The sequence below is a fragment of the Rhinoderma darwinii genome (genome assembly GCF_050947455.1).
Source record: "Rhinoderma darwinii isolate aRhiDar2 chromosome 3 unlocalized genomic scaffold, aRhiDar2.hap1 SUPER_3_unloc_15, whole genome shotgun sequence".
Taxonomy (NCBI): domain Eukaryota; kingdom Metazoa; phylum Chordata; class Amphibia; order Anura; family Rhinodermatidae; genus Rhinoderma; species Rhinoderma darwinii.
The window spans coordinates 225,059-250,978 of NW_027461740.1; the positions used below are offsets into that span (position 1 = coordinate 225,059).

Below are 25,920 nucleotides of genomic sequence, written 5' to 3' on the forward strand. Positions count from 1 at the left end.
GAGTGAGAAGGGAACAATAGGAATTATTTGAGTTTTCAAGCTCAAATATAATCTGGTGAAAAGAGGAGGAATGGGTAAACAAAGATAAGTTAGAATTTCTGGCCACAAAGAGCACTTTTATCCTATAACGCTCAACCTTTGAAAGTGCAAGACTAGGAAAAGGTTTTTTCCCATACCGGGAGTCGAACCCGGGCCACCTGGGTAAAAACCAGGAATCCTAGCCACTAGCCCATATGGGAAAAGTTATTAAGTATAATGAGTCATGGACTAAGAAAAAGTGGGACTAAAGATAATATATATATATTTTTTCATTTTGCCGCTTTGAGCTTGTCTACAAACATCTGGTGGTTGCCTCGTTAGAACAGTAGGAAGCATGCCAGTCTCATAATCTGAAGGCCGTGAGTTCGATCCTCACACGAGGCACTGTTCAGTGAGTTTTTGTCTTCCTCCATTCATGCAGGAAATCGTGTTTTTCTGCCGAAACGTTTTTAATATATGAGGAAAGTGTTGTTGATTTCCTTTTCATTTTTGAGTGAGTAGAAGAGATGGGAATGATTTGAGATTTAAATCCAAAATAGGATCTTGCCTAAAAAGAAACAATATTAAAGCAAAGTCCCAATCAGATAGGGTGAAATAGTCTGACGGTTTCTTATTTATTGGCGAAACTAGTTCATTAAAAAAAGGAAAATGAGCCAAACTGATAGGATAAAGGGGTTGTTGACTTGGAGTGAGAAGGGAACAATAGGAATTATTTGCGTTTTCAAGCTCAAATATAATCTGGTGAAACGAGGAGGAATGGGTAAACAAAGATAAGTTAGAATTTATGGCCACAAAGAGCACTTTTATCCTATAACGCTCAACCTTTGAAAGTGCAAGACTAGTAAAAGGTTTTTTCCCATACCAGGAGTCGAACCCGGGCCACCTGGGTGAAAACCAGGAATCCTAACCGAGAGACCATATGGGAGCAGTTATTAAGTAAAATGAGGCAATTAAGTTATTAAGTATAATGAGGAAAGTGTCATCATATACTTTAGTTATGTAAAGTTAAATAATAAACAAATGAATAAACTAAAGCAAAGCATAGCAAGGTACTGCTGAGATTAGAACTCAGGATCTCCTGGTTACTAGACAGGCAATTTAACCAACTAAACCACAGCACCAAATCTCTTTTCTTTTCATGGTGTCCTACCACACAGCTCAGTTCAGAGCAAAAGACTGATCTCATATTTTAGGCTAGCCCCTTAGGTGTAGTTTCCAGAAGTCTTAACAGTCATGGTGCATAAGTTGTGATGGCCGAGTGGTTAAGGCGTTGGATTTGAAATAGGGTCTTCCTACACAAGTTCAAGTCCTGTTCACAACATTCTATCTTAAGAAGAGAACTTCCAGAAACATATTAAAGTTTGTCACCTATAGAAAGAGTTATTTTAATTCCATCCTCTTTCTCACTGATTAATTTCATTAATAATACTGGTTCCAGCTGTGCCCCTAGCTTACAACTCTGAAAAGCGAGCAATATTTAGAGTATAAATCACTATAACTACAGTATCCCATTTGTCCAGACTTTTATTTTCCTCTTGATAAAAACAAATAAGGTTGGTTGGACAACTTCCGTCCTTAGTAAATCTCTGCTTGCTGTCAATTATAATACTATTTTCTGTCACATACTCCTGTATATAGTCCCTTAAATGGACTCTGTCACCAGTTTATCAATTCCCTATTTCCTAACTAGCCTAATAGGCGCTATGATGCTGATAACTACAGTGTGATTTGTTGTTGTTTTTTTAAAAACGTTTATTTGCAAAGTTATGAGCATTTATTTATATATACTAATGTAGCTCTAATAGCCAAATAGGAGATTACTCCTTTTTACTCTGGGCAGATAATGTTTTCTGTATGACGCTGTCTAATCAGCATACAACTTCTCACCCTTCCCTGTCCAGCAACACAGTGTGATCATATAGTACACTGCGTCCATTCCCGACTGTGTTTTCAACAGGTGATATCTTCGGTTCTGTCATAGCTAAAACTGTGATTTTGGTGTCATATGAAAGAGTAGAATCCAGTCTTTCAAATGCCACCAAATCTGTTTTTTTAGGTGGCCCACAGCCCGAGATATGGCTGTTTGAATTGATCCCCCTTCCCTGTAGCTTGAGTTTCACAATGTGTGTGAAGCAGCTTCATGCTGATAGGATAGTATCAGATGCTGAGAGTCAGCTCCACCTCAGGAGAATTGCTGCTGTTACCTCCCAGATGTCTAATAAAGGCTAAATTACATATTTAGAAAATGCTCATAACTTTGCAAATAATAAACATTTTTTTACTACAAATCACCCTGTAGTTATCAGTAGCAAAGCACCTATTAGACTAGTTAGGAGTTAGGGACCTGATAAACTGGTAACAGAGTCCCTTTAAGAGCTCTTCAAAAGTTTTTCCCACAATGGATGTTAAGCTTACTGGTCTATAATTACTTTGTATTGAACTTACTACTTATAGAAAACTCAATGACATTCATGGGGTCTCTGTCACCAATGAAAAACCCGATAGATTTTTAATCACCTATAAAGAATTTGATTCATCATATACTTTAGTTATGTAAACTTAAATAATAAACAAGTGAATAAACTAAAGCAACAAATAGCAAGGCACTGCTGAGATTTGAACTCAGGATCTCTTGTTTACTAGAGAGGCGCTTTAACCATCTAAGCTACAGCTCCAAAGCACTTTTCTTCGCATGGTGTCCTACCACACAGCTCAGTTCAGAGCAAAAGACTGATCTCATATTTTAGGCTAGCCCCTTAGGTGTAGTTGGCAGAAGTCTTAACAGTCAGGGTACATAAGTTGTGATGGCCGAGTGGTTAAGGCGTTGGATTTGAAATCCAATGGGGTCTCCCTGCACAGGTTCAAGTCCTGTTCACAACGTTCTATTTTAAGAAGAGAACTTCCAGAAACATATTAAAGTTTGTCACCTATAGAAAGAGTTATTTTAATTCCATCCTCTTTATCACTGATTAATGACATTAATAATAGTGGTTCCAGCTGTGCCCCTAGCTTACAACTCTGAAAAGCGAGCAATATTTAGAGTATAAATCACTATAACTACAGCATCCCATTTGTCCAGACTTTTATTTTCCTCTTGATAAAAACAAATCAGGTCGGTTGGACAACTTCTGTCCTTAGTAAATCTCTGCTTTCTGTCAATTATAATACTATTTTCTGTCACATACTCCTGTATATAGTCCCTTAAATGGACTCTGTCACCAGTTTATCAATTCCCTATTTCCTAACTAGCCTAATAGGCGCTATGATGCTGATAACTACAGTGTGATTTTTTTTTTTTTTTTTTTTAAACGTTTATTTGCAAAGTTATGAGCATTTATTTATATATACTAATGTAGCTCTAATAGCCAAATAGGAGATGACTCCTTTTTACTCTGGGCAGATAATGTTTTCTGTATGACGCTGTCCAATCAGCATACAACTTCTCCCCCTTCCCTGTCCAGCAACACAGTGTGATCATATAGTACACTGCGTCCATTCCCGACTGTGTTTTCAACAGGTGATATCTTCGGTTCTGTCACAGCTAGAACTGTGATTTTGGTGTCATATGAAAGAGTAGAATCCAGTCTTTCAAATGCCACCAAATCTGTTTTTTTAGGTGGCCCACAGCCCGAGATATGGCTGTTTTAAATGATCCCCCTTCCCTGTAGCTTGAGTTTCACAATGTGTGTGAAGCAGCTTCATGCTGATAGGACAGCATCAGATGCTGAGAGTCAGCTCCACCTCAGGAGAATTGCTGCTGTTACCTCCCAGATGTCTAATAAAGGCTAAATTACATATTTAGAAAATGCTCATAACTTTGCAAATAATAAACATTTTTTTACTACAAATCACCCTGTAGTTATCAGCAGCAAAGCACCTATTAGACTAGTTAGGAGTTAGGGACCTGATAAACTGGTAACAGAGTCCCTTTAAGAGCTCTTCAAAAGTTTTTCCCACAATGGATGTTAAGCTTACTGGTCTATAATTACTTTGTATTGAACTTACTACTTATAGAAAACTCAATGACATTCATGGGGTCTCTGTCACCAATGAAAAACCCGATAGATTTTTAATCGCCTATAAAGAATTTGATTCATCATATACTTTAGTTATGTAAACTTAAATAATAAACAAGTGAATAAACTAAAACAACAAATAGCAAGGCACTGCTGAGATTTGAACTCAGGATCTCCTGTTTACTAGGCAGGCGCTTTAACCAACTAAGCCACAGCACCAAAGCACTTTTATTCTCACGGTGTCCTACCACACAGCTCAGTTCAGAGCAAAAGACTGATCTCATATTTTAGGCTAGCCCCTTGGTGTAGTTGAAAGAAGTCTTAACAGTCAGGGTACACAAGTTGCGATGGCCGAGTGGTTAAGGCGTTGGATTTGAAATCCAATGGGGTCTCCCTGCACAGGTTCAAGTCCTGTTCACAACGTTCTATTTTAAGAAGAGAACTTCCAGAAACATATTAAAGTTTGTTACCTATAGAAAGAGTTTTTTTAATTCCATCCTCTTTATCACTGATTAATTACATTAATAATAGTGGTTCCAGCTGTGCCCCTGGCTTACAACTCTGAAAAGCGAGCAATATTTAGAATATAAATCACTATAACTATAGCATCCCATTTGTCCAGACTTTTATTTTCCTCTTGATAAAAACAAATCAGGTTGGTTGGACAACTTCTGTCCTTAGTAAATCTCTGCTTGCTGTCAATTATAATACTATTTTCTGTCACATACTCCTGTATATAGTCCCTTAAATGGACTCTGTCACCAGTTTATCAATTCCCAATTTCCTAACTAGCCTAATAGGCGCTATGATGCTGATAACTACAGTGTGATTTGTTGTTTTTTTTAAAAAAACGTTTATTTGCAAAGTTATGAGCATTTATTTATATATACTAATGTAGCTCTAATAGCCAAATAGGAGATGACTCCTTTTTACTCTGGGCAGCTAATGTTTTCTGTATGACGCTGTCCAATCAGCATTCAACTTCTCCCCCTTCCCTGTCCAGCAACACAGTGTGATCATATAGTACACTGCGTCCATTCCCGACTGTGTTTTCAACAGGTGATATCTTTGGTTCTGGCACAGCTAGAACTGTGATTTTGGTGTCATATGAAAGAGTAGAATCCAGTCTTTCAAATGCCACCAAATCTGCTTTTTTTAGGTGGCCCACAGCCCGAGATATGGCTGTTTGAATTGATCCCCCTTCCCTGTAGCTTGAGTTTCACAATGTGTGTGAAGCAGCTTCATGCTGATAGGACAGCATCAGATGCTGAGAGTCAGCTCCACCTCAGGAGAATTGCTGCTGTTACCTCCCAGATGTGTAATAAAGGCTAAATTACATATTTAGAAAATGCTCATAATTTTGCAAATAATAAACATTTTTTTTACTACAAATCACCCTGTAGTTATCAGCAGCAAAGCACCAATTAGACTAGTTAGGAGTTAGGGACCTGATAAACTGGTAACAGAGTCCCTTTAAGAGCTCTTCAAAAGTTTTTCCCACAATGGATGTTAAGCTTACTGGTCTATAATTACTTTGTATTGAACTTACTACTTATAGAAAACTCAATGACATTCATGGGGTCTCTGTCACCAATGAAAAACCCGATAGATTTTTAATTGCCTATAAAGAATTTGATTCATCATATACTTTAGTTATGTAAACTTAAATAATAAACAAGTGAATAAACTAAAGCAACAAATAGCAAGGCACTGCTGAGATTTGAACTCAGAATCTCCTGTGTACTAGACAGGCGCTTTAACCAACTAAGCCACAGCACCAAAACACTTTTCTTCTCACGGTGTCCTACCACACAGCTCAGTTCAGAGCAAAAGACATCTCATATTTTAGGCTAGCCCCTTAGGTGTAGTTGCCAGAAGTCTTAACAGTCAGGGTACATAGGTTGTGATGGCCGAGTGGTTAAGGTGTGGGATTTGAAATCCAATGGGGTCTCCCTGCACAGGTTCATGTCCTGTTCACAACGTTCTATTTTAAGAAGAGAACTTCCAGAAACATATTAAAGTTTGTCACCTATAGAAAGAGTTATTTTAATTCCATCCTCTTTGTCACTGATTAATTACATTAATAATAGTGGTTCCAGCTGTGCCCCTGGCTTACAACTCTGAAAAGCGAGCAATATTTAGAGTATAAATCACTATAACTACAGCATCCCATTTGTCCAGACTTTTATTTTCCTCTTGATAAAAACAAATCAGGTTGGTTGGACAACTTCTGTCATTAGTAAATTTCTGCTTGCTGTCAATTATAATACTATTTTCTGTCACATACTCCTGTATATAGTCCCTTAAATGGACTCTGTCACCAGTTTATCAATTCCCAATTTCCTAACTAGCCTAATAGGCGCTATGATGCTGATAACTACAGTGTGATTTGTTGTTTTTTTTAAAAAAACGTTTATTTGCAAAGTTATGAGCATTTATTTATATATACTAATGTAGCTCTAATAGCCAAATAGGAGATGACTCCTTTTTACTCTGGGCAGCTAATGTTTTCTGTATGACGCTGTCCAATCAGCATACAACTTCTCCCCCTTCCCTGTCCAGCAACACAGTGTGATCATATAGTACACTGCGTCCATTCCCGACTGTGTTTTCAACAGGTGATATCTTCGGTTCTGTCACAGCTAGAACTGTGATTTTGGTGTCATATGAAAGAGTAGAATCCAGTCTTTCAAATGCCACCAAATCTGCTTTTTAGGTGGCCCACAGCCCGAGATATGGCTTTTTGAATTGATCCCCCTTCCTGTAGCTTGAGTTTCACAATGTGTGTGAAGCAGCTTCATGCTGATATGACAGCATCAGATGCTGAGAGTCAGCTCCACCTCAGGAGAATTGCTGCTGTTACCTCCCAGATGTGTAATAAAGGCTAAATTACATATTTAGAAAATGCTCATAATTTTGCAAATAATAAACATTTTTTTTACTACAAATCACCCTGTAGTTATCAGCAGCAAAGCACCAATTAGACTAGTTAGGAGTTAGGGACCTGATAAACTGGTAACAGAGTCCCTTTAAGAGCTCTTCAAAAGTTTTTCCCACAATGGATGTTAAGCTTACTGGTCTATAATTACTTTGTATTGAACTTACTACTTATAGAAAACTCAATGACATTCATGGGGTCTCTGTCACCAATGAAAAACCCGATAGATTTTTAATTGCCTATAAACAGGTTCACTAGGAAGCTCACCCTCACCAGACATTTTGCCATGACCAAATCCATGACCAACACCGACACAGAACCATCTGGTAACCCTGCTGTACCGAGGGCCATCCCAGTAGAAGTTCATCCAAAATCTAATTTCTATCCAACCCACCACCAAGGTCCCATGATTGAAACTTTTTCGTCCCTAGTCAGCAATGAGTTCAGAACTCTCAATTTACCATCCACTTACTCTGACAATTTAACTTTACATGAAAGGAAGGCCATGAAAAGTCTCCAAAAAAATAATGACATCGTAATCCGCCCTGCTGACAAGGGAGGGGGAATAGTCATCCTAGACAGAGAAAACTACCTAAAAGAAACTACTAGGATTTTGAGTGACACCACTTTTTACAAAAAATTGACCACAAACCCGCTACCTGTGTACACACTCAAATATCAAAACCTAATTGAAACAGCGGCCTCATCAGGCTTGATTAATAAAAAAGAAAAAAGGTTCCTCTCTGTCACTTTTCCGAACATGCCGTTCATTTACTATCTACCCAAAATTCACAAGTCACTAACAGATCCCCCGGGACGTCCCATCATTTCTGGAATAGACTCACTCACTAGCAATCTCTCTCATTTCGTAGATCTTCACCTCCAACCACTTGTTCACACTTTACCATCCCACCTTAAGGACTCCACACAATTAATTAGAGACTTAAACAATCTCAAACTTGACCCTTCAACGGCCCCAGTCTGTTTTCTTACTGCAGACGTAACCACTCTTTATAGTAACATCCCTCATGATAAAGGTATTAAAGTAGCCCATACATTTTTATCCCAAATTAATAACATTTCCAAACCGCAGGTTGATTTTTTAGCCAATTGCATCGATTTTATTCTTAATCATAACATCTTTAGCTTTGACAGCAACTTCTACCACCAAATTAAGGGATGTGCGATGGGTAGTCGTTTTGCACCTTCTTACGCAAATCTCTATATGGGGTCTTTCGAAAATACATATATTTATGGCGAACACCCCTACAAAAACAATATACTACTCTATAAAAGATACATCGATGATCTGTTTCTAGTATGGAAGGGCACTGAGGAGGAAGCTGTACGTTTCATCAATACTCTCAATAAAAATAATTATGACCTAGCATTTACTTATACCTTTTCTCCCACTTCCATAGACTACCTTGACCTGACCATTAGTTATGACATTGTCAGCAAAGAATTCATAACAAAGACACATTTTAAACTAGTCGATGTCAATAGCTATATTGACTTCAGAAGCGCCCATCATCGTCCCTGGTTGAAAAACGTACCTTTTGGGCAATTCCGTAGGATACGAAAAAACTGTAGTACTAACAACGACTTTGTCAAAGAATGCGGGGTCCTTGAAAAAAGGTTCAAAGATAAAGGTTTCCCTAAAAACCTCATAAAAGGTGCACGATTAAAAGCTTCTAAGCTAACACATATATCTTGCCTCAATCCCTCAGTTAAGATTCCTAAATTGGGTGCAACTAATCCCCATCTCAATTTCATCACCACCTTCAACAGGGGCAACAAAACAATCAGGAACATACTTTCCAAACATTGGCACATTCTCAGGACTGATCCGTATTTAAGAAACGCACTACGATGTAAACCGAATATTACTTTCCGACGGTCCCTATCCCTTAAAAACATTTTGGCCCCCAGCAGAATTAATAAACATCCTATTACCAACACAGACTTTCTTTCTAGTATAAAAGGGTCCTTCAGATGCGGACACTCACGTTGCCTTTGCTGTAAGTCCATTAGCCACAGAAAATTGGATTACACATCCACAGTCACCAATGAAACTTTCAGTATACAGTCTCTGCTGAATTGTGGCAGTTCTTTTGTCATCTATTTATTAGAGTGTCCATGTCATTTGCAATACATTGGTAGAACCACTCAGTGTCTGAGAACCAGAATCAATAACCATCCTTTCAATATAAATAACGGATATCTCAAGCACAGTGTCTCTAGACATTTTTTCCGTATACATAACTGCGAATTCAATAAAATTAATATTACTCCAATAGAACACATCAGCAGTGACGTCCCAAACAGATTTAGCAAATTGAAACAGAGAGAAAACTATTGGATTTTTAAATTGAACACCCTTCACCCTTTGGGTCTGAATGATATTACAGAATCATCCTTAGATTAATTAAATCTTCTATCCTTCAGATCTTCCCAACATGACATGTTCTACTACATTAACTTATGTTCCAATTTTCCACACGGAGTCAAACATACCCTCCTGTTGTGGACACACGACCACTGCTTTTAAATACCCACAAGTAATAGACCTGCCTATTAATCTTAGTCCCTGCTACACATTGATATCTGGTAATCATCTTTCACTCACCCACCGTCTGATGCTCACACTCTGTCCCGGTTTGTCAGCCTCCGCCGGTCCTTCCTGAGCCTCCCTTCCTCCTCTCGCGCTTTGCGTTCCATCTTGCGTTCCACTTGGTTTTGGAGCGCTTCGGCTTCCGTTACCCTTCTGGTCTCCGTGGCGACATGTAAACTAAACATAACATACAGTACCACTTCCTAACAATACATACAAACCCTTAGTCAAACAACGTTTACCCACCCCATTTTTCCCATGACACCTTATGCATTTTCCCTGTTAACAACAATATGAATAAAACGATTACATTTGTTTACACAATTTAGTTTTTAACTTGCTACGATCCTTTTGTTGAGTACACAGCCTCTTTTATTTGTTATTATCTTTATTTTTATCATCCATGTATTTATATTATGATTCGTCTGTTGATTGTATATACACATTTTTTGAACTTTGACCTGATGTTGTGTTTTCGCGGTTTTTCTGAGCAATTATCCAGTCTGAACTGGCGCTATATAAACCTGCCTCTTTCCTTCTGTAAACCTATGCCTGATGAAAGCGCCGGTTCGGTGCTGAAACGCGTTGCAATTAAAACAGTTTTTTACAAAACTATTACCCGATCTCAGGATTTCCATTTGTCCACTACAAACCAGCAGCGCCGTATAGATCCTTGTTTTTATCTGCAAATTTCGTACCCAAGCGGTCTCCTTTGGCGACCGGCCCGGATCTGGCAGCAGCTACCTCGTGGACCCCAGTGCTCAACTCTTCTAACCTACACGGTGAGCATTTATATTTCTTCACCACCTTACACCACCTTCTTGATCCATACCAAGTGGCGCCGTGGCTTTTTCTCTCCCCGTTCTGTTATAGTTCGGATTGTATCTGCCCTGCAAAGCTGATACTCCGACATCAGGAGCACCGCATCTATCACTACCGGAGTTTTCCGGTTTGCGACCGGTGACAAGTGTCTCCTGCACTGGCAGCCTAACCTTGGATCTACTATCTTGGAACTACCTCCCTAATCATAACGACAACCTAGGAACAGACTTGATCCATCACCCCTCCGTCGTTTGGTGACATTGTGTTCCCGTCTACAACCATCCTCCACGATGTTGGATTTCACTAACGAAAGGAACCTATTGCGGGAACGTCTCATCCTCGAATCCATTGGGACTGATACTTTACAAGGACATTCTCACATAGTGAGTAATACCTCATCCATTGAGGAGACCCTAAAAATGACAGACCTATACCTTTCTCTAGAGGACCTCCTTAAAAAAGAGGCTTTACAGAACATTGATTGTCAGTTTTTGTTGTTATATATCTCTGCCAACATCACCCCCAGAGGGTTAAGGCTATCCATCACTAACCCTTACCCTGCTGACACTTCTTTTAGCAACGATTGGAAGTCTCATATAGATGCATGCCATCTAGGCTTTCTTGAAAGATTGCTCACTAAACGTACATCACTTAGCAATGCTTTACTGTCAGATATCTCTATCATCAAAGAACAATTATTGCACTTCAGTGATCATTGTGATTTCCTCAAATTAGAAGAATCCACTAGCAGAAGACTCATTTCTTATGAAAAAGACCTTATTTTTAGAAAAGTTAAGAAATATAAAAGGGACCAACTCGACTATGCAATTGACCCTATTGGTGATTGGAAAACGAACACCTTTCCTCCCCTAGACCCCAAAAAAACCATCATATCTGAACATGACACTGCCTCAAACAGAAACTTGCCGATCAAACCCAATCCAATTACCACACGGGATAGGGTCTTGAATTACAGCAGATCCTTCAGGAACAGTACCAAATCTAGGAAATTGGACACTATGTTGATCCCTAACCACTCTCCCAGTATTAACACCGCAACTCTGGTTAACACTGCAAACGTGTGCCCTAATACAGCCACAATACCCACCTCAACTCAGTTCCCACAACCTCACATACCTTCTCGGTTTAGTCAATACAGCCCCAGAATACCGATGAATGCTTTTAAATCCTCTGATTTAGCAATCCATCTATCCCGGTTACCCCTTGCATCCGAACCAATGGAGGTACCCCCAATTATTGACCTTTCCCACACTTCACTGGTCAATGAGTCTATAGACGAGGAGGATGGTAACCATTTTCCATCCCTTCTTGAGCTTTCGATCCATGACACACCATATTTCTCTAATCCAACCTCCCCTGCTGACCATTTCTTCAATCATAACACCACCCAGGGGCTCATTAATCCTAATACTGATTTAGCCACGTCAGTTCTGGATATTACATATGCAGCGACGTCTTTTTTAGGCCTTCCGTCCCAGCTAGTCAGACCCCCTTTAACCCCCACTGTTGTGAGCAAGGACGTATTAATTCCATACATTATGAGCCCCAAAGCTCAAACCATCACCAATTTCTTTCCCACAATTCAAACAATTTCCACCAAAAGGAAACTAGGTATAGACCCAGAGGACGAAGAGGAGGTAAAAAACGCCACAAAACATCATTCATCTCTCAGCAAAAAGAGGAACCTGGTCCAGCATCAATAAAAATATTCAATTTGTCATTATACTCTTTAAACACATATGAACTCAGCCTCTTGAATAAAGGTCTTTCATTCTGTCCCACATCCTCAACTAACAATTTTGAGCTTTTCATGGACCTCAACAGGTTCACTAGGAAGCTCACCCTCACCAGACATTTTGCCATGACCAAATCCATGACCAACACCGACACAGAACCATCTGGTAACCCTGCTGTACCGAGGGCCATCCCAGTAGAAGTTCATCCAAAATCTAATTTCTATCCAACCCACCACCAAGGTCCCATGATTGAAACTTTTTCGTCCCTAGTCAGCAATGAGTTCAGAACTCTCAATTTACCATCCACTTACTCTGACAATTTAACTTTACATGAAAGGAAGGCCATGAAAAGTCTCCAAAAAAATAATGACATCGTAATCCGCCCTGCTGACAAGGGAGGGGGAATAGTCATCCTAGACAGAGAAAACTACCTAAAAGAAACTACTAGGATTTTGAGTGACACCACTTTTTACAAAAAATTGACCACAAACCCGCTACCTGTGTACACACTCAAATATCAAAACCTAATTGAAACAGCGGCCTCATCAGGCTTGATTAATAAAAAAGAAAAAAGGTTCCTCTCTGTCACTTTTCCGAACATGCCGTTCATTTACTATCTACCCAAAATTCACAAGTCACTAACAGATCCCCCGGGACGTCCCATCATTTCTGGAATAGACTCACTCACTAGCAATCTCTCTCATTTCGTAGATCTTCACCTCCAACCACTTGTTCACACTTTACCATCCCACCTTAAGGACTCCACACAATTAATTAGAGACTTAAACAATCTCAAACTTGACCCTTCAACGGCCCCAGTCTGTTTTCTTACTGCAGACGTAACCACTCTTTATAGTAACATCCCTCATGATAAAGGTATTAAAGTAGCCCATACATTTTTATCCCAAATTAATAACATTTCCAAACCGCAGGTTGATTTTTTAGCCAATTGCATCGATTTTATTCTTAATCATAACATCTTTAGCTTTGACAGCAACTTCTACCACCAAATTAAGGGATGTGCGATGGGTAGTCGTTTTGCACCTTCTTACGCAAATCTCTATATGGGGTCTTTCGAAAATACATATATTTATGGCGAACACCCCTACAAAAACAATATACTACTCTATAAAAGATACATCGATGATCTGTTTCTAGTATGGAAGGGCACTGAGGAGGAAGCTGTACGTTTCATCAATACTCTCAATAAAAATAATTATGACCTAGCATTTACTTATACCTTTTCTCCCACTTCCATAGACTACCTTGACCTGACCATTAGTTATGACATTGTCAGCAAAGAATTCATAACAAAGACACATTTTAAACTAGTCGATGTCAATAGCTATATTGACTTCAGAAGCGCCCATCATCGTCCCTGGTTGAAAAACGTACCTTTTGGGCAATTCCGTAGGATACGAAAAAACTGTAGTACTAACAACGACTTTGTCAAAGAATGCGGGGTCCTTGAAAAAAGGTTCAAAGATAAAGGTTTCCCTAAAAACCTCATAAAAGGTGCACGATTAAAAGCTTCTAAGCTAACACATATATCTTGCCTCAATCCCTCAGTTAAGATTCCTAAATTGGGTGCAACTAATCCCCATCTCAATTTCATCACCACCTTCAACAGGGGCAACAAAACAATCAGGAACATACTTTCCAAACATTGGCACATTCTCAGGACTGATCCGTATTTAAGAAACGCACTACGATGTAAACCGAATATTACTTTCCGACGGTCCCTATCCCTTAAAAACATTTTGGCCCCCAGCAGAATTAATAAACATCCTATTACCAACACAGACTTTCTTTCTAGTATAAAAGGGTCCTTCAGATGCGGACACTCACGTTGCCTTTGCTGTAAGTCCATTAGCCACAGAAAATTGGATTACACATCCACAGTCACCAATGAAACTTTCAGTATACAGTCTCTGCTGAATTGTGGCAGTTCTTTTGTCATCTATTTATTAGAGTGTCCATGTCATTTGCAATACATTGGTAGAACCACTCAGTGTCTGAGAACCAGAATCAATAACCATCGTTTCAATATAAATAACGGATATCTCAAGCACAGTGTCTCTAGACATTTTTTCCGTATATATAACTGCGAATTCAATAAAATTAATATTACTCCAATAGAACACATCAGCAGTGACGTCCCAAACAGATTTAGCAAATTGAAACAGAGAGAAAACTATTGGATTTTTAAATTGAACACCCTTCACCCTTTGGGTCTGAATGATATTACAGAATCATCCTTAGATTAATTAAATCTTCTATCCTTCAGATCTTCCCAACATGACATGTTCTACTACATTAACTTATGTTCCAATTTTCCACACGGAGTCAAACATACCCTCCTGTTGTGGACACACGACCACTGCTTTTAAATACCCACAAGTAATAGACCTGCCTATTAATCTTAGTCCCTGCTACACATTGATATCTGGTAATCATCTTTCACTCACCCACCGTCTGATGCTCACACTCTGTCCCGGTTTGTCAACCTCCGCCGGTCCTTCCTGAGCCTCCCTTCCTCCTCTCGCGCTTTGCGTTCCATCTTGCGTTCCACTTGGTTTTGGAGCGCTTCGGCTTCCGTTACCCTTCTGGTCTCCGTGGCGACATGTAAACTAAACATAACATACAGTACCACTTCCTAACAATACATACAAACCCTTAGTCAAACAACGTTTACCCACCCCATTTTTCCCATGACACCTTATGCATTTTCCCTGTTAACAACAATATGAATAAAACGATTACATTTGTTTACACAATTTAGTTTTTAACTTGCTACGATCCTTTTGTTGAGTACACAGCCTCTTTTATTTGTTATTATCTTTATTTTTATCATCCATGTATTTATATTATGATTCGTCTGTTGATTGTATATACACATTTTTTGAACTTTGACCTGATGTTGTGTTTTCGCGGTTTTTCTGAGCAATTATCCAGTCTGAACTGGCGCTATATAAACCTGCCTCTTTCCTTCTGTAAACCTATGCCTGATGAAAGCGCCGGTTCGGTGCTGAAACGCGTTGCAATTAAAACAGTTTTTTACAAAACTATTACCCGATCTCAGGATTTCCATTTGTCCACTACAAACCAGCAGCGCCGTATAGATCCTTGTTTTTATCTGCAAATTTCGTACCCAAGCGGTCTCCTTTGGCGACCGGCCCGGATCTGGCAGCAGCTACCTCGTGGACCCCAGTGCTCAACTCTTCTAACCTACACGGTGAGCATTTATATTTCTTCACCACCTTACACCACCTTCTTGATCCATACCAAGTGGCGCCGTGGCTTTTTCTCTCCCCGTTCTAATTGCCTATAAAGAATTTGATTCATCATATACTTTAGTTATGTAAACTTAAATAATAAACAAGTGAATAAACTAAAGCAACAAATAGCAAGGCACTGCTGAGATTTGAACTCAGGATCTCCTGTTTACTAGACAGGCGCTTTAACCAACTAAGCCACAGCACCAAAACACTTTTCTTCTCACGGTGTCCTACCACACAGCTCAGTTCAGAGCAAAAGACATCTCATATTTTAGGCTAGCCCCTTAGGTGTAGTTGCCAGAAGTCTTAACAGTCAGGGTACATAGGTTGTGATGGCCGAGTGGTTAAGGTGTGGGATTTGAAATCCAATGGGGTCTCCCTGCACAGGTTCATGTCCTGTTCACAACGTTCTATTTTAAGAAGAGAACTTCCAGAAACATATTAAAGTTTGTCACCTATAGAAAGAGTTATTTTAATTCCATCCTCTTTGTCACTGATTAATTACATTAATAATAGTGGTTCCAGCTGTGCCCCTGGCTTACAACTCTGAAAAGCGAGCAATATTTAGAGTATAAATCACTATAACTACAGCATCCCATTTGTCCAGACTTTTATTTTCCTCTTGATAAAAACAAATCAGGTTGGTTGGACAACTTCTGTCATTAGTAAATTTCTGCTTGCTGTCAATTATAATACTATTTTCTGTCACATACTCCTGTATATAGTCCCTTAAATGGACTCTGTCACCAGTTTATCAATTCCCAATTTCCTAACTAGCCTAATAGGCGCTATGATGCTGATAACTACAGTGTGATTTGTTGTTTTTTTAAAAAAACGTTTATTTGCAAAGTTATGAGCATTTATTTATATATACTAATGTAGCTCTAATAGCCAAATAGGAGATGACTCCTTTTTACTTTGGGCAGCTAATGTTTTCTGTATGACGCTGTCCAATCAGCATACAACTTCTCCCCCTTCCCTGTCCAGCAACACAGTGTGATCATATAGTACACTGCGTCCATTCCCGACTGTGTTTTCAACAGGTGATATCTTCGGTTCTGTCACAGCTAGAACTGTGATTTTGGTGTCATATGAAAGAGTAGAATCCAGTCTTTCAAATGCCACCAAATCTGCTTTTTAGGTGGCCCACAGCCCGAGATATGGCTTTTTGAATTGATCCCCCTTCCTGTAGCTTGAGTTTCACAATGTGTGTGAAGCAGCTTCATGCTGATAGGACAGCATCAGATGCTGAGAGTCAGCTCCACCTCAGGAGAATTGCTGCTGTTACCTCCCAGATGTGTAATAAAGGCTAAATTACATATTTAGAAAATGCTCATAATTTTGCAAATAATAAACATTTTTTTTACTACAAATCACCCTGTAGTTATCAGCAGCAAAGCACCAATTAGACTAGTTAGGAGTTAGGGACCTGATAAACTGGTAACAGAGTCCCTTTAAGAGCTCTTCAAAAGTTTTTCCCACAATGGATGTTAAGCTTACTGGTCTATAATTACTTTGTATTGAACTTACTACTTATAGAAAACTCAATGACATTCATGGGGTCTCTGTCACCAATGAAAAACCCGATAGATTTTTAATTGCCTATAAAGAATTTGATTCATCATATACTTTAGTTATGTAAACTTAAATAATAAACAAATGAATAAACTAAAGCAACAAATAGCAAGGCACTGCTGAGATTTGAACTCAGGATCTCCTGTTTACTAGACAGGCGCTTTAACCAACTAAGCCACAGCACCAAAGCACTTTTCTTCTCACGGTGTCCTACCACACAGCTCAGTTCAGAGCAAAAGACTGATCTCATATCTTAGGCTAGCCCCTTAGGTGTAGTTGGCAGAAGTCTTAACAGTAAGGGTACATAAGTTGTGATGGCCGAGTGGTTAAGGCGTTGGATTTGAAATCCAATGGGGTCTCCCTGCACAGGTTCAAGTTCTGTTCACAACGTTCTATTTTAAGAAGAGAACTTCCAGAAACATATTAAAGTTTGTCACCTATAGAAAGAGTTATTTTAATTCCATCCTCTTTATCACTGATTAATTACATTAATAATAGTGGTTCCAGCTGTGCCCCTGGCTTACAACTCTGAAAAGCGAGCAATATTTAGAGTATAAATCACTATAACTACAGCATCCCATTTGTCCAGACTTTTATTTTCCTCTTGATAAAAACAAATCAGGTTGGTTGGACAACTTCTGTCCTTAGTAAATCTCTGCTTGCTGTCAATTATAATACTATTTTCTGTCACATACTCCTGTATATAGTCCCTTAAATGGACTCTGTCACCAGTTTATCAATTCCCAATTTCCTAACTAGCCTAATAGGCGCTATGATGCTGATAACTACAGTGTGATTTGTTGTTTTTTTTTAAAAAAAACGTTTATTTGCAAAGTTATGAGCATTTATCTATATATACTAATGTAGCTCTAATAGCCAAATAGGAGATGACTCCTTTTTACTCTGGGCAGCTAATGTTTTCTGTATGACGCTGTCCAATCAGCATACAACTTCTCCCCCTTCCCTGTCCAGCAACACAGTGTGATCATATAGTAAACTGCGTCCATTCCCGACTGTGTTTTCAACAGGTGATATCTTCGGTTCTGTCACAGCTAGAACTGTGATTTTGGTGTCATATGAAAGAGTAGAATCCAGTCTTTCAAATGCCACCAAATCTGCTTTTTAGGTGGCCCACAGCCCGAGATATGGCTTTTTGAATTGATCCCCCTTCCTGTAGCTTGAGTTTCACAATGTGTGTGAAGCAGCTTCATGCTGATAGGACAGCATCAGATGCTGAGAGTCAGCTCCACCTCAGGAGAATTGCTGCTGTTACCTCCCAGATGTCTAATAAAGGCTAAATTACATATTTAGAAAATTCTCATAATTTTGCAAATAATAAACATTTTTTTTACTACAAATCACCCTGTAGTTATCAGCAGCAAAGCACCAATTAGACTAGTTAGGAGTTAGGGACCTGATAAACTGGTAACAGAGTCCCTTTAAGAGCTCTTCAAAAGTTTTTCCCACAATGGATGTTAAGCTTACTGGTCTATAATTACTTTGTATTGAACTTACTACTTATAGAAAACTTAATGACATTCATGGGGTCTCTGTCACCAATGAAAAACCCGATAGATTTTTAATTGCCTATAAAGAATTTGATTCATCATATACTTTAGTTATGTAAACTTAAATAATAAACAAGTGAATAAACTAAAGCAACAAATAGCAAGGCACTGCTGAGATTTGAACTCAGGATCTCCTGTTTACTAGACAGGCGCTTTAACCAACTAAGCCACAGCACCAAAGCACTTTTCTTCTCACGGTGTCCTACCACACAGCTCAGTTCAGAGCAAAAGACTGATCTCATATCTTAGGCTAGCCCCTTAGGTGTAGTTGGCAGAAGTCTTAACAGGCAGGGTACATAAGTTGTGATGGCCGAGTGGTTAAGGCGTTGGATTTGAAATCCAATGGGGTCTCCCTGCACAGGTTCAAGTCCTGTTCACAACGTTCTATTTTAAGAAGAGAACTTCCAGAAACATATTAAAGTTTGTCACCTATAGAAAGAGTTATTTTAATTCCATCCTCTTTATCACTGATTAATTACATTAATAATAGTGGTTCCAGCTGTGCCCCTGGCTTACAACTCTGAAAAGCGAGCAATATTTAGAGTATAAATCACTATAACTACAGCATCCCATTTGTCCAGACTTTTATTTTCCTCTTGATAAAAACAAATCAGGTTGGTTGGACAACTTCTGTCCTTAGTAAATCTCTGCTTGCTGTCAATTATAATACTATTTTCTGTCACATACTCCTGTATATAATCCCTTAAATGGACTCTGTCACCAGTTTATCAATTCCCAATTTCCTAACTAGCCTAATAGGCGCTATGATGCTGATAACTACAGTGTGATTTGTTGTTTTTTTTTAAAAAAAACGTTTATTTGCAAAGTTATGAGCATTTATCTATATATACTAATGTAGCTCTAATAGCCAAATAGGAGATGACTCCTTTTTACTCTGGGCAGCTAATGTTTTCTGTATGACGCTGTCCAATCAGCATACAACTTCTCCCCCTTCCCTGTCCAGCAACACAGTGTGATCATATAGTAAACTGCGTCCATTCCCGACTGTGTTTTCAACAGGTGATATCTTCGGTTCTGTCACAGCTAGAACTGTGATTTTGGTGTCATATGAAAGAGTAGAATCCAGTCTTTCAAATGCCACAAAATCTGCTGTTTTAGGTGGCCCACAGCCCGAGATATGGCTGTTTGAATTGATCCTCCTTCCCTGTAGCTTGAGTTTCACAATGTGTGTGAAGCAACTTCATGCTGATAGGACAGCATCAGATGCTGAGAGTCAGCTCCACCTCAGGAGAATTGCTGCTGTTACCTCCCAGATGTCTAATAAAGGCTAAATTACATATTTAGAAAATTCTCATAATTTTGCAAATAATAAACATTTTTTTACTACAAATCCCCCTGTAGTTATCAGCAGCAAAGCACCAATTAGACTAGTTAGGAGTTAGGGACCTGATAAACTGGTAACAGAGTCCCTTTAAGAGCTCTTCAAAAGTTTTTCCCACAATGGATGTTAAGCTTACTGGTCTATAATTACTTTGTATTGAACTTACTACTTATAGAAAACTTAATGACATTCATGGGGTCTCTGTCACCAATGAAAAACCCGATAGATTTTTAATTGCCTATAAAGAATTTGATTCATCATATACTTTAGTTATGTAAACTTAAATAATAAACAAGTGAATAAACTAAAGCAACAAATAGCAAGGCACTGCTGAGATTTGAACTCAGGATCTCCTGTTTACTAGACAGGCGCTTTAACCAACTAAGCCACAGCACCAAAGCACTTTTCTTCTCACGGTGTCCTACCACACAGCTCAGTTCAGAGCAAAAGACTGATCTCATATCTTAGGCTAGCCCCTTAGGTGTAGTTGGCAGAAGTCTTAACAGGCAGGGTACATAAGTTGTGATGGCCGAGTGGTTAAGGCGTTGGATTTGAAATCCAATGGGGTCTCCCTGCACAGGTTCAAGTCCTGTTCACAACGTTCTATTTTAAGAAGAGAACTTCCAGAAACATATTAAAGTTTGTCACCTATAGAAAGAGTTATTTTAATTCCATCCTCTTTATCACTGATTAATTACATTAATAATAGTGGTTCCAGCTGTGCCCCTGGCTTACAACTCTGAAAAGCGAGCAATATTTAGAGTATAAATCACTATAACTACAGCATCCCATTTGTCCAGACTTTTATTTTCCTCTTGATAAAAACAAATCAGGTTGGTTGGACAACTTCTGTCCTTAGTAAATCTCTGCTTGCTGTCAATTATAATACTATTTTCTGTCACATACTCCTGTATATAATCCCTTAAATGGACTCTGTCACCAGTTTATCAATTCCCAATTTCCTAACTAGCCTAATAGGCGCTATGATGCTGATAACTACAGTGTGATTTGTTTTTTTTTTTTAAAAAAAACGTTTATTTGCAAAGTTATGAGCATTTATCTATATATACTAATGTAGCTCTAATAGCCAAATAGGAGATGACTCCTTTTTACTCTGGGCAGCTAATGTTTTCTGTATGACGCTGTCCAATCAGCATACAACTTCTCCCCCTTCCCTGTCCAGCAACACAGTGTGATCATATAGTAAACTGCGTCCATTCCCGACTGTGTTTTCAACAGGTGATATCTTCGGTTCTGTCACAGCTAGAACTGTGATTTTGGTGTCATATGAAAGAGTAGAATCCAGTCTTTCAAATGCCACAAAATCTGCTGTTTTAGGTGGCCCACAGCCCGAGATATGGCTGTTTGAATTGATCCTCCTTCCCTGTAGCTTGAGTTTCACAATGTGTGTGAAGCAACTTCATGCTGATAGGACAGCATCAGATGCTGAGAGTCAGCTCCACCTCAGGAGAATTGCTGCTGTTACCTCCCAGATGTCTAATAAAGGCTAAATTACATATTTAGAAAATTCTCATAATTTTGCAAATAATAAACATTTTTTTACTACAAATCACCCTGTAGTTATCAGCAGCAAAGCACCAATTAGACTAGTTAGGAGTTAGGGACCTGATAAACTGGTAACAGAGTCCCTTTAAGAGCTCTTCAAAAGTTTTTCCCACAATGGATGTTAAGCTTACTGGTCTATAATTACTTTGTATTGAACTTACTACTTATAGAAAACTTAATGACATTCATGGGGTCTCTGTCACCAATGAAAAACCCGATAGATTTTTAATTGCCTATAAAGAATTTGATTCATCATATACTTTAGTTATGTAAACTTAAATAATAAACAAGTGAATAAACTAAAGCAACAAATAGCAAGGCACTGCTGAGATTTGAACTCAGGATCTCCTGTTTACTAGACAGGCGCTTTAACCAACTAAGCCACAGCACCAAAGCACTTTTCTTCTCACGGTGTCCTACCACACAGCTCAGTTCAGAGCAAAAGACTGATCTCATATCTTAGGCTAGCCCCTTAGGTGTAGTTGGCAGAAGTCTTAACAGGCAGGGTACATAAGTTGTGATGGCCGAGTGGTTAAGGCGTTGGATTTGAAATCCAATGGGGTCTCCCTGCACAGGTTCAAGTCCTGTTCACAACGTTCTATTTTAAGAAGAGAACTTCCAGAAACATATTAAAGTTTGTCACCTATAGAAAGAGTTATTTTAATTCCATCCTCTTTATCACTGATTAATTACATTAATAATAGTGGTTCCAGCTGTGCCCCTGGCTTACAACTCTGAAAAGCGAGCAATATTTAGAGTATAAATCACTATAACTACAGCATCCCATTTGTCCAGACTTTTATTTTCCTCTTGATAAAAACAAATCAGGTTGGTTGGACAACTTCTGTCCTTAGTAAATCTCTGCTTGCTGTCAATTATAATACTATTTTCTGTCACATACTCCTGTATATAGTCCCTTAAATGGACTCTGTCACCAGTTTATCAATTCCCAATTTCCTAACTAGCCTAATAGGCGCTATGATGCTGATAACTACAGTGTGATTTGTTGTTTTTTTTTTAAAAAAACGTTTATTTGCAAAGTTATGAGCATTTATCTATATATACTAATGTAGCTCTAATAGCCAAATAGGAGATGACTCCTTTTTACTCTGGGCAGCTAATGTTTTCTGTATGACGCTGTCCAATCAGCATACAACTTCTCCCCCTTCCCTGTCCAGCAACACAGTGTGATCGTATAGTAAACTGCGTCCATTCCCGACTGTGTATTCAACAGGTGATATCTTCGGTTCTGTCACAGCTAGAACTGTGATTTTGGTGTCATATGAAAGAGTAGAATCCAGTCTTTCAAATGCCACAAAATCTGCTGTTTTAGGTGGCCCACAGCCCGAGATATGGCTGTTTGAATTGATCCTCCTTCCCTGTAGCTTGAGTTTCACAATGTGTGTGAAGCAACTTCATGCTGATAGGACAGCATCAGATGCTGAGAGTCAGCTCCACCTCAGGAGAATTGCTGCTGTTACCTCCCAGATGTCTAATAAAGGCTAAATTACATATTTAGAAAATTCTCATAATTTTGCAAATAATAAACATTTTTTTACTACAAATCACCCTGTAGTTATCAGCAGCAAAGCACCAATTAGACTAGTTAGGAGTTAGGGACCTGATAAACTGGTAACAGAGTCCCTTTAAGAGCTCTTCAAAAGTTTTTCCCACAATGGATGTTAAGCTTACTGGTCTATAATTACTTTGTATTGAACTTACTACTTATAGAAAACTTAATGACATTCATGGGGTCTCTGTCACCAATGAAAAACCCGATAGATTTTTAATTGCCTATAAAGAATTTGATTCATCATATACTTTAGTTATGTAAACTTAAATAATAAACAAGTGAATAAACTAAAGCAACAAATAGCAAGGCACTGCTGAGATTTGAACTCAGGATCTCCTGTTTACTAGACAGGCGCTTTAACCAACTAAGCCACAGCACCAAAGCACTTTTCTTCTCACGGTGTCCTACCACACAGCTCAGTTCAGAGCAAAAGACTGATCTCATATCTTAGGCTAGCCCCTTAGGTGTAGTTGGCAGAAGTCTTAACAGGCAGGGTACATAAGTTGTGATGGCCGAGTGGTTAAGGCGTTGGATTTGAAATCCAATGGGGTCTCCCTGCACAGGTTCAAGTCCTGTTCACAACGTTCTATTTTAAGAAGAGAACTTCCAGAAACATATTAAAGTTTGTCACCTATAGAAAGAGTTATTTTAATTCCATCCTCTTTATCACTGATTAATTACATTAATAATAGTGGTTCCAGCTGTGCCCCTGGCTTACAACTCTGAAAAGCGAGCAATATTTAGAGTATAAATCACTATAACTACAGCATCCCATTTGTCCAGACTTTTATTTTCCTCTTGATAAAAACAAATCAGGTTGGTTGGACAACTTCTGTCCTTAGTAAATCTCTGCTTGCTGTCAATTATAATACTATTTTCTGTCACATACTCCTGTATATAATCCCTTAAATGGACTCTGTCACCAGTTTATCAATTCCCAATTTCCTAACTAGCCTAATAGGCGCTATGATGCTGATAACTACAGTGTGATTTGTTGTTTTTTTAAAAAAAAAACGTTTATTTGCAAAGTTATGAGCATTTATCTATATATACTAATGTAGCTCTAATAGCCAAATAGGAGATGACTCCTTTTTACTCTGGGCAGCTAATGTTTTCTGTATGACGCTGTCCAATCAGCATACAACTTCTCCCCCTTCCCTGTCCAGCAACACAGTGTGATCATATAGTAAACTGCGTCCATTCCCGACTGTGTTTTCAACAGGTGATATCTTCGGTTCTGTCACAGCTAGAACTGTGATTTTGGTGTCATATGAAAGAGTAGAATCCAGTCTTTCAAATGCCACAAAATCTGCTGTTTTAGGTGGCCCACAGCCCGAGATATGGCTGTTTGAATTGATCCTCCTTCCCTGTAGCTTGAGTTTCACAATGTGTGTGAAGCAACTTCATGCTGATAGGACAGCATCAGATGCTGAGAGTCAGCTCCACCTCAGGAGAATTGCTGCTGTTACCTCCCAGATGTCTAATAAAGGCTAAATTACATATTTAGAAAATTCTCATAATTTTGCAAATAATAAACATTTTTTTACTACAAATCACCCTGTAGTTATCAGCAGCAAAGCACCAATTAGACTAGTTAGGAGTTAGGGACCTGATAAACTGGTAACAGAGTCCCTTTAAGAGCTCTTCAAAAGTTTTTCCCACAATGGATGTTAAGCTTACTGGTCTATAATTACTTTGTATTGAACTTACTACTTATAGAAAACTTAATGACATTCATGGGGTCTCTGTCACCAATGAAAAACCCGATAGATTTTTAATTGCCTATAAAGAATTTGATTCATCATATACTTTAGTTATGTAAACTTAAATAATAAACAAGTGAATAAACTAAAGCAACAAATAGCAAGGCACTGCTGAGATTTGAACTCAGGATCTCCTGTTTACTAGACAGGCGCTTTAACCAACTAAGCCACAGCACCAAAGCACTTTTCTTCTCACGGTGTCCTACCACACAGCTCAGTTCAGAGCAAAAGACTGATCTCATATCTTAGGCTAGCCCCTTAGGTGTAGTTGGCAGAAGTCTTAACAGGCAGGGTACATAAGTTGTGATGGCCGAGTGGTTAAGGCGTTGGATTTGAAATCCAATGGGGTCTCCCTGCACAGGTTCAAGTCCTGTTCACAACGTTCTATTTTAAGAAGAGAACTTCCAGAAACATATTAAAGTTTGTCACCTATAGAAAGAGTTATTTTAATTCCATCCTCTTTATCACTGATTAATTACATTAATAATAGTGGTTCCAGCTGTGCCCCTGGCTTACAACTCTGAAAAGCGAGCAATATTTAGAGTATAAATCACTATAACTACAGCATCCCATTTGTCCAGACTTTTATTTTCCTCTTGATAAAAACAAATCAGGTTGGTTGGACAACTTCTGTCCTTAGTAAATCTCTGCTTGCTGTCAATTATAATACTATTTTCTGTCACATACTCCTGTATATAGTCCCTTAAATGGACTCTGTCACCAGTTTATCAATTCCCAATTTCCTAACTAGCCTAATAGGCGCTATGATGCTGATAACTACAGTGTGATTTGTTGTTTTTTTTTTAAAAAAACGTTTATTTGCAAAGTTATGAGCATTTATCTATATATACTAATGTAGCTCTAATAGCCAAATAGGAGATGACTCCTTTTTACTCTGGGCAGCTAATGTTTTCTGTATGACGCTGTCCAATCAGCATACAACTTCTCCCCCTTCCCTGTCCAGCAACACAGTGTGATCGTATAGTAAACTGCGTCCATTCCCGACTGTGTATTCAACAGGTGATATCTTCGGTTCTGTCACAGCTAGAACTGTGATTTTGGTGTCATA

At 38.7% G+C, this 25,920-nt stretch overlaps 13 non-coding genes across 13 annotated transcripts; 6 read left to right on the plus strand and 7 right to left on the minus strand.

Moving 5' to 3' along the window:
* Positions 1-2,837: 2,837 nt before the first annotated feature.
* Positions 2,838-2,919, plus strand: TRNAS-UGA (transfer RNA serine (anticodon UGA)). Its single transcript has one exon. It is a non-coding gene; the product is annotated as a tRNA-Ser (tRNA).
* A 12,676-nt stretch (positions 2,920-15,595) lies between these two features.
* On the minus strand, positions 15,596-15,669 carry TRNAT-AGU (transfer RNA threonine (anticodon AGU)). The gene has a single exon. It is a non-coding gene; the product is annotated as a tRNA-Thr (tRNA).
* A 1,481-nt stretch (positions 15,670-17,150) lies between these two features.
* Positions 17,151-17,224, minus strand: TRNAT-AGU (transfer RNA threonine (anticodon AGU)). The gene has a single exon. It is a non-coding gene; the product is annotated as a tRNA-Thr (tRNA).
* A 1,486-nt stretch (positions 17,225-18,710) lies between these two features.
* Positions 18,711-18,784, minus strand: TRNAT-AGU (transfer RNA threonine (anticodon AGU)). Its single transcript has one exon. It is a non-coding gene; the product is annotated as a tRNA-Thr (tRNA).
* A 123-nt stretch (positions 18,785-18,907) lies between these two features.
* TRNAS-UGA (transfer RNA serine (anticodon UGA)) lies at positions 18,908-18,989 on the plus strand. The gene has a single exon. It is a non-coding gene; the product is annotated as a tRNA-Ser (tRNA).
* A 1,282-nt stretch (positions 18,990-20,271) lies between these two features.
* TRNAT-AGU (transfer RNA threonine (anticodon AGU)) lies at positions 20,272-20,345 on the minus strand. The gene has a single exon. It is a non-coding gene; the product is annotated as a tRNA-Thr (tRNA).
* A 123-nt stretch (positions 20,346-20,468) lies between these two features.
* Positions 20,469-20,550, plus strand: TRNAS-UGA (transfer RNA serine (anticodon UGA)). The gene has a single exon. It is a non-coding gene; the product is annotated as a tRNA-Ser (tRNA).
* Positions 20,551-21,832: 1,282 nt separating this feature from the next.
* Positions 21,833-21,906, minus strand: TRNAT-AGU (transfer RNA threonine (anticodon AGU)). The gene has a single exon. It is a non-coding gene; the product is annotated as a tRNA-Thr (tRNA).
* Positions 21,907-22,029: 123 nt separating this feature from the next.
* Positions 22,030-22,111, plus strand: TRNAS-UGA (transfer RNA serine (anticodon UGA)). The gene has a single exon. It is a non-coding gene; the product is annotated as a tRNA-Ser (tRNA).
* A 1,282-nt stretch (positions 22,112-23,393) lies between these two features.
* Positions 23,394-23,467, minus strand: TRNAT-AGU (transfer RNA threonine (anticodon AGU)). The gene has a single exon. It is a non-coding gene; the product is annotated as a tRNA-Thr (tRNA).
* A 123-nt stretch (positions 23,468-23,590) lies between these two features.
* On the plus strand, positions 23,591-23,672 carry TRNAS-UGA (transfer RNA serine (anticodon UGA)). The gene has a single exon. It is a non-coding gene; the product is annotated as a tRNA-Ser (tRNA).
* Positions 23,673-24,954: 1,282 nt separating this feature from the next.
* Positions 24,955-25,028, minus strand: TRNAT-AGU (transfer RNA threonine (anticodon AGU)). Its single transcript has one exon. It is a non-coding gene; the product is annotated as a tRNA-Thr (tRNA).
* Positions 25,029-25,151: 123 nt separating this feature from the next.
* On the plus strand, positions 25,152-25,233 carry TRNAS-UGA (transfer RNA serine (anticodon UGA)). The gene has a single exon. It is a non-coding gene; the product is annotated as a tRNA-Ser (tRNA).
* Positions 25,234-25,920: the final 687 nt, after the last annotated feature.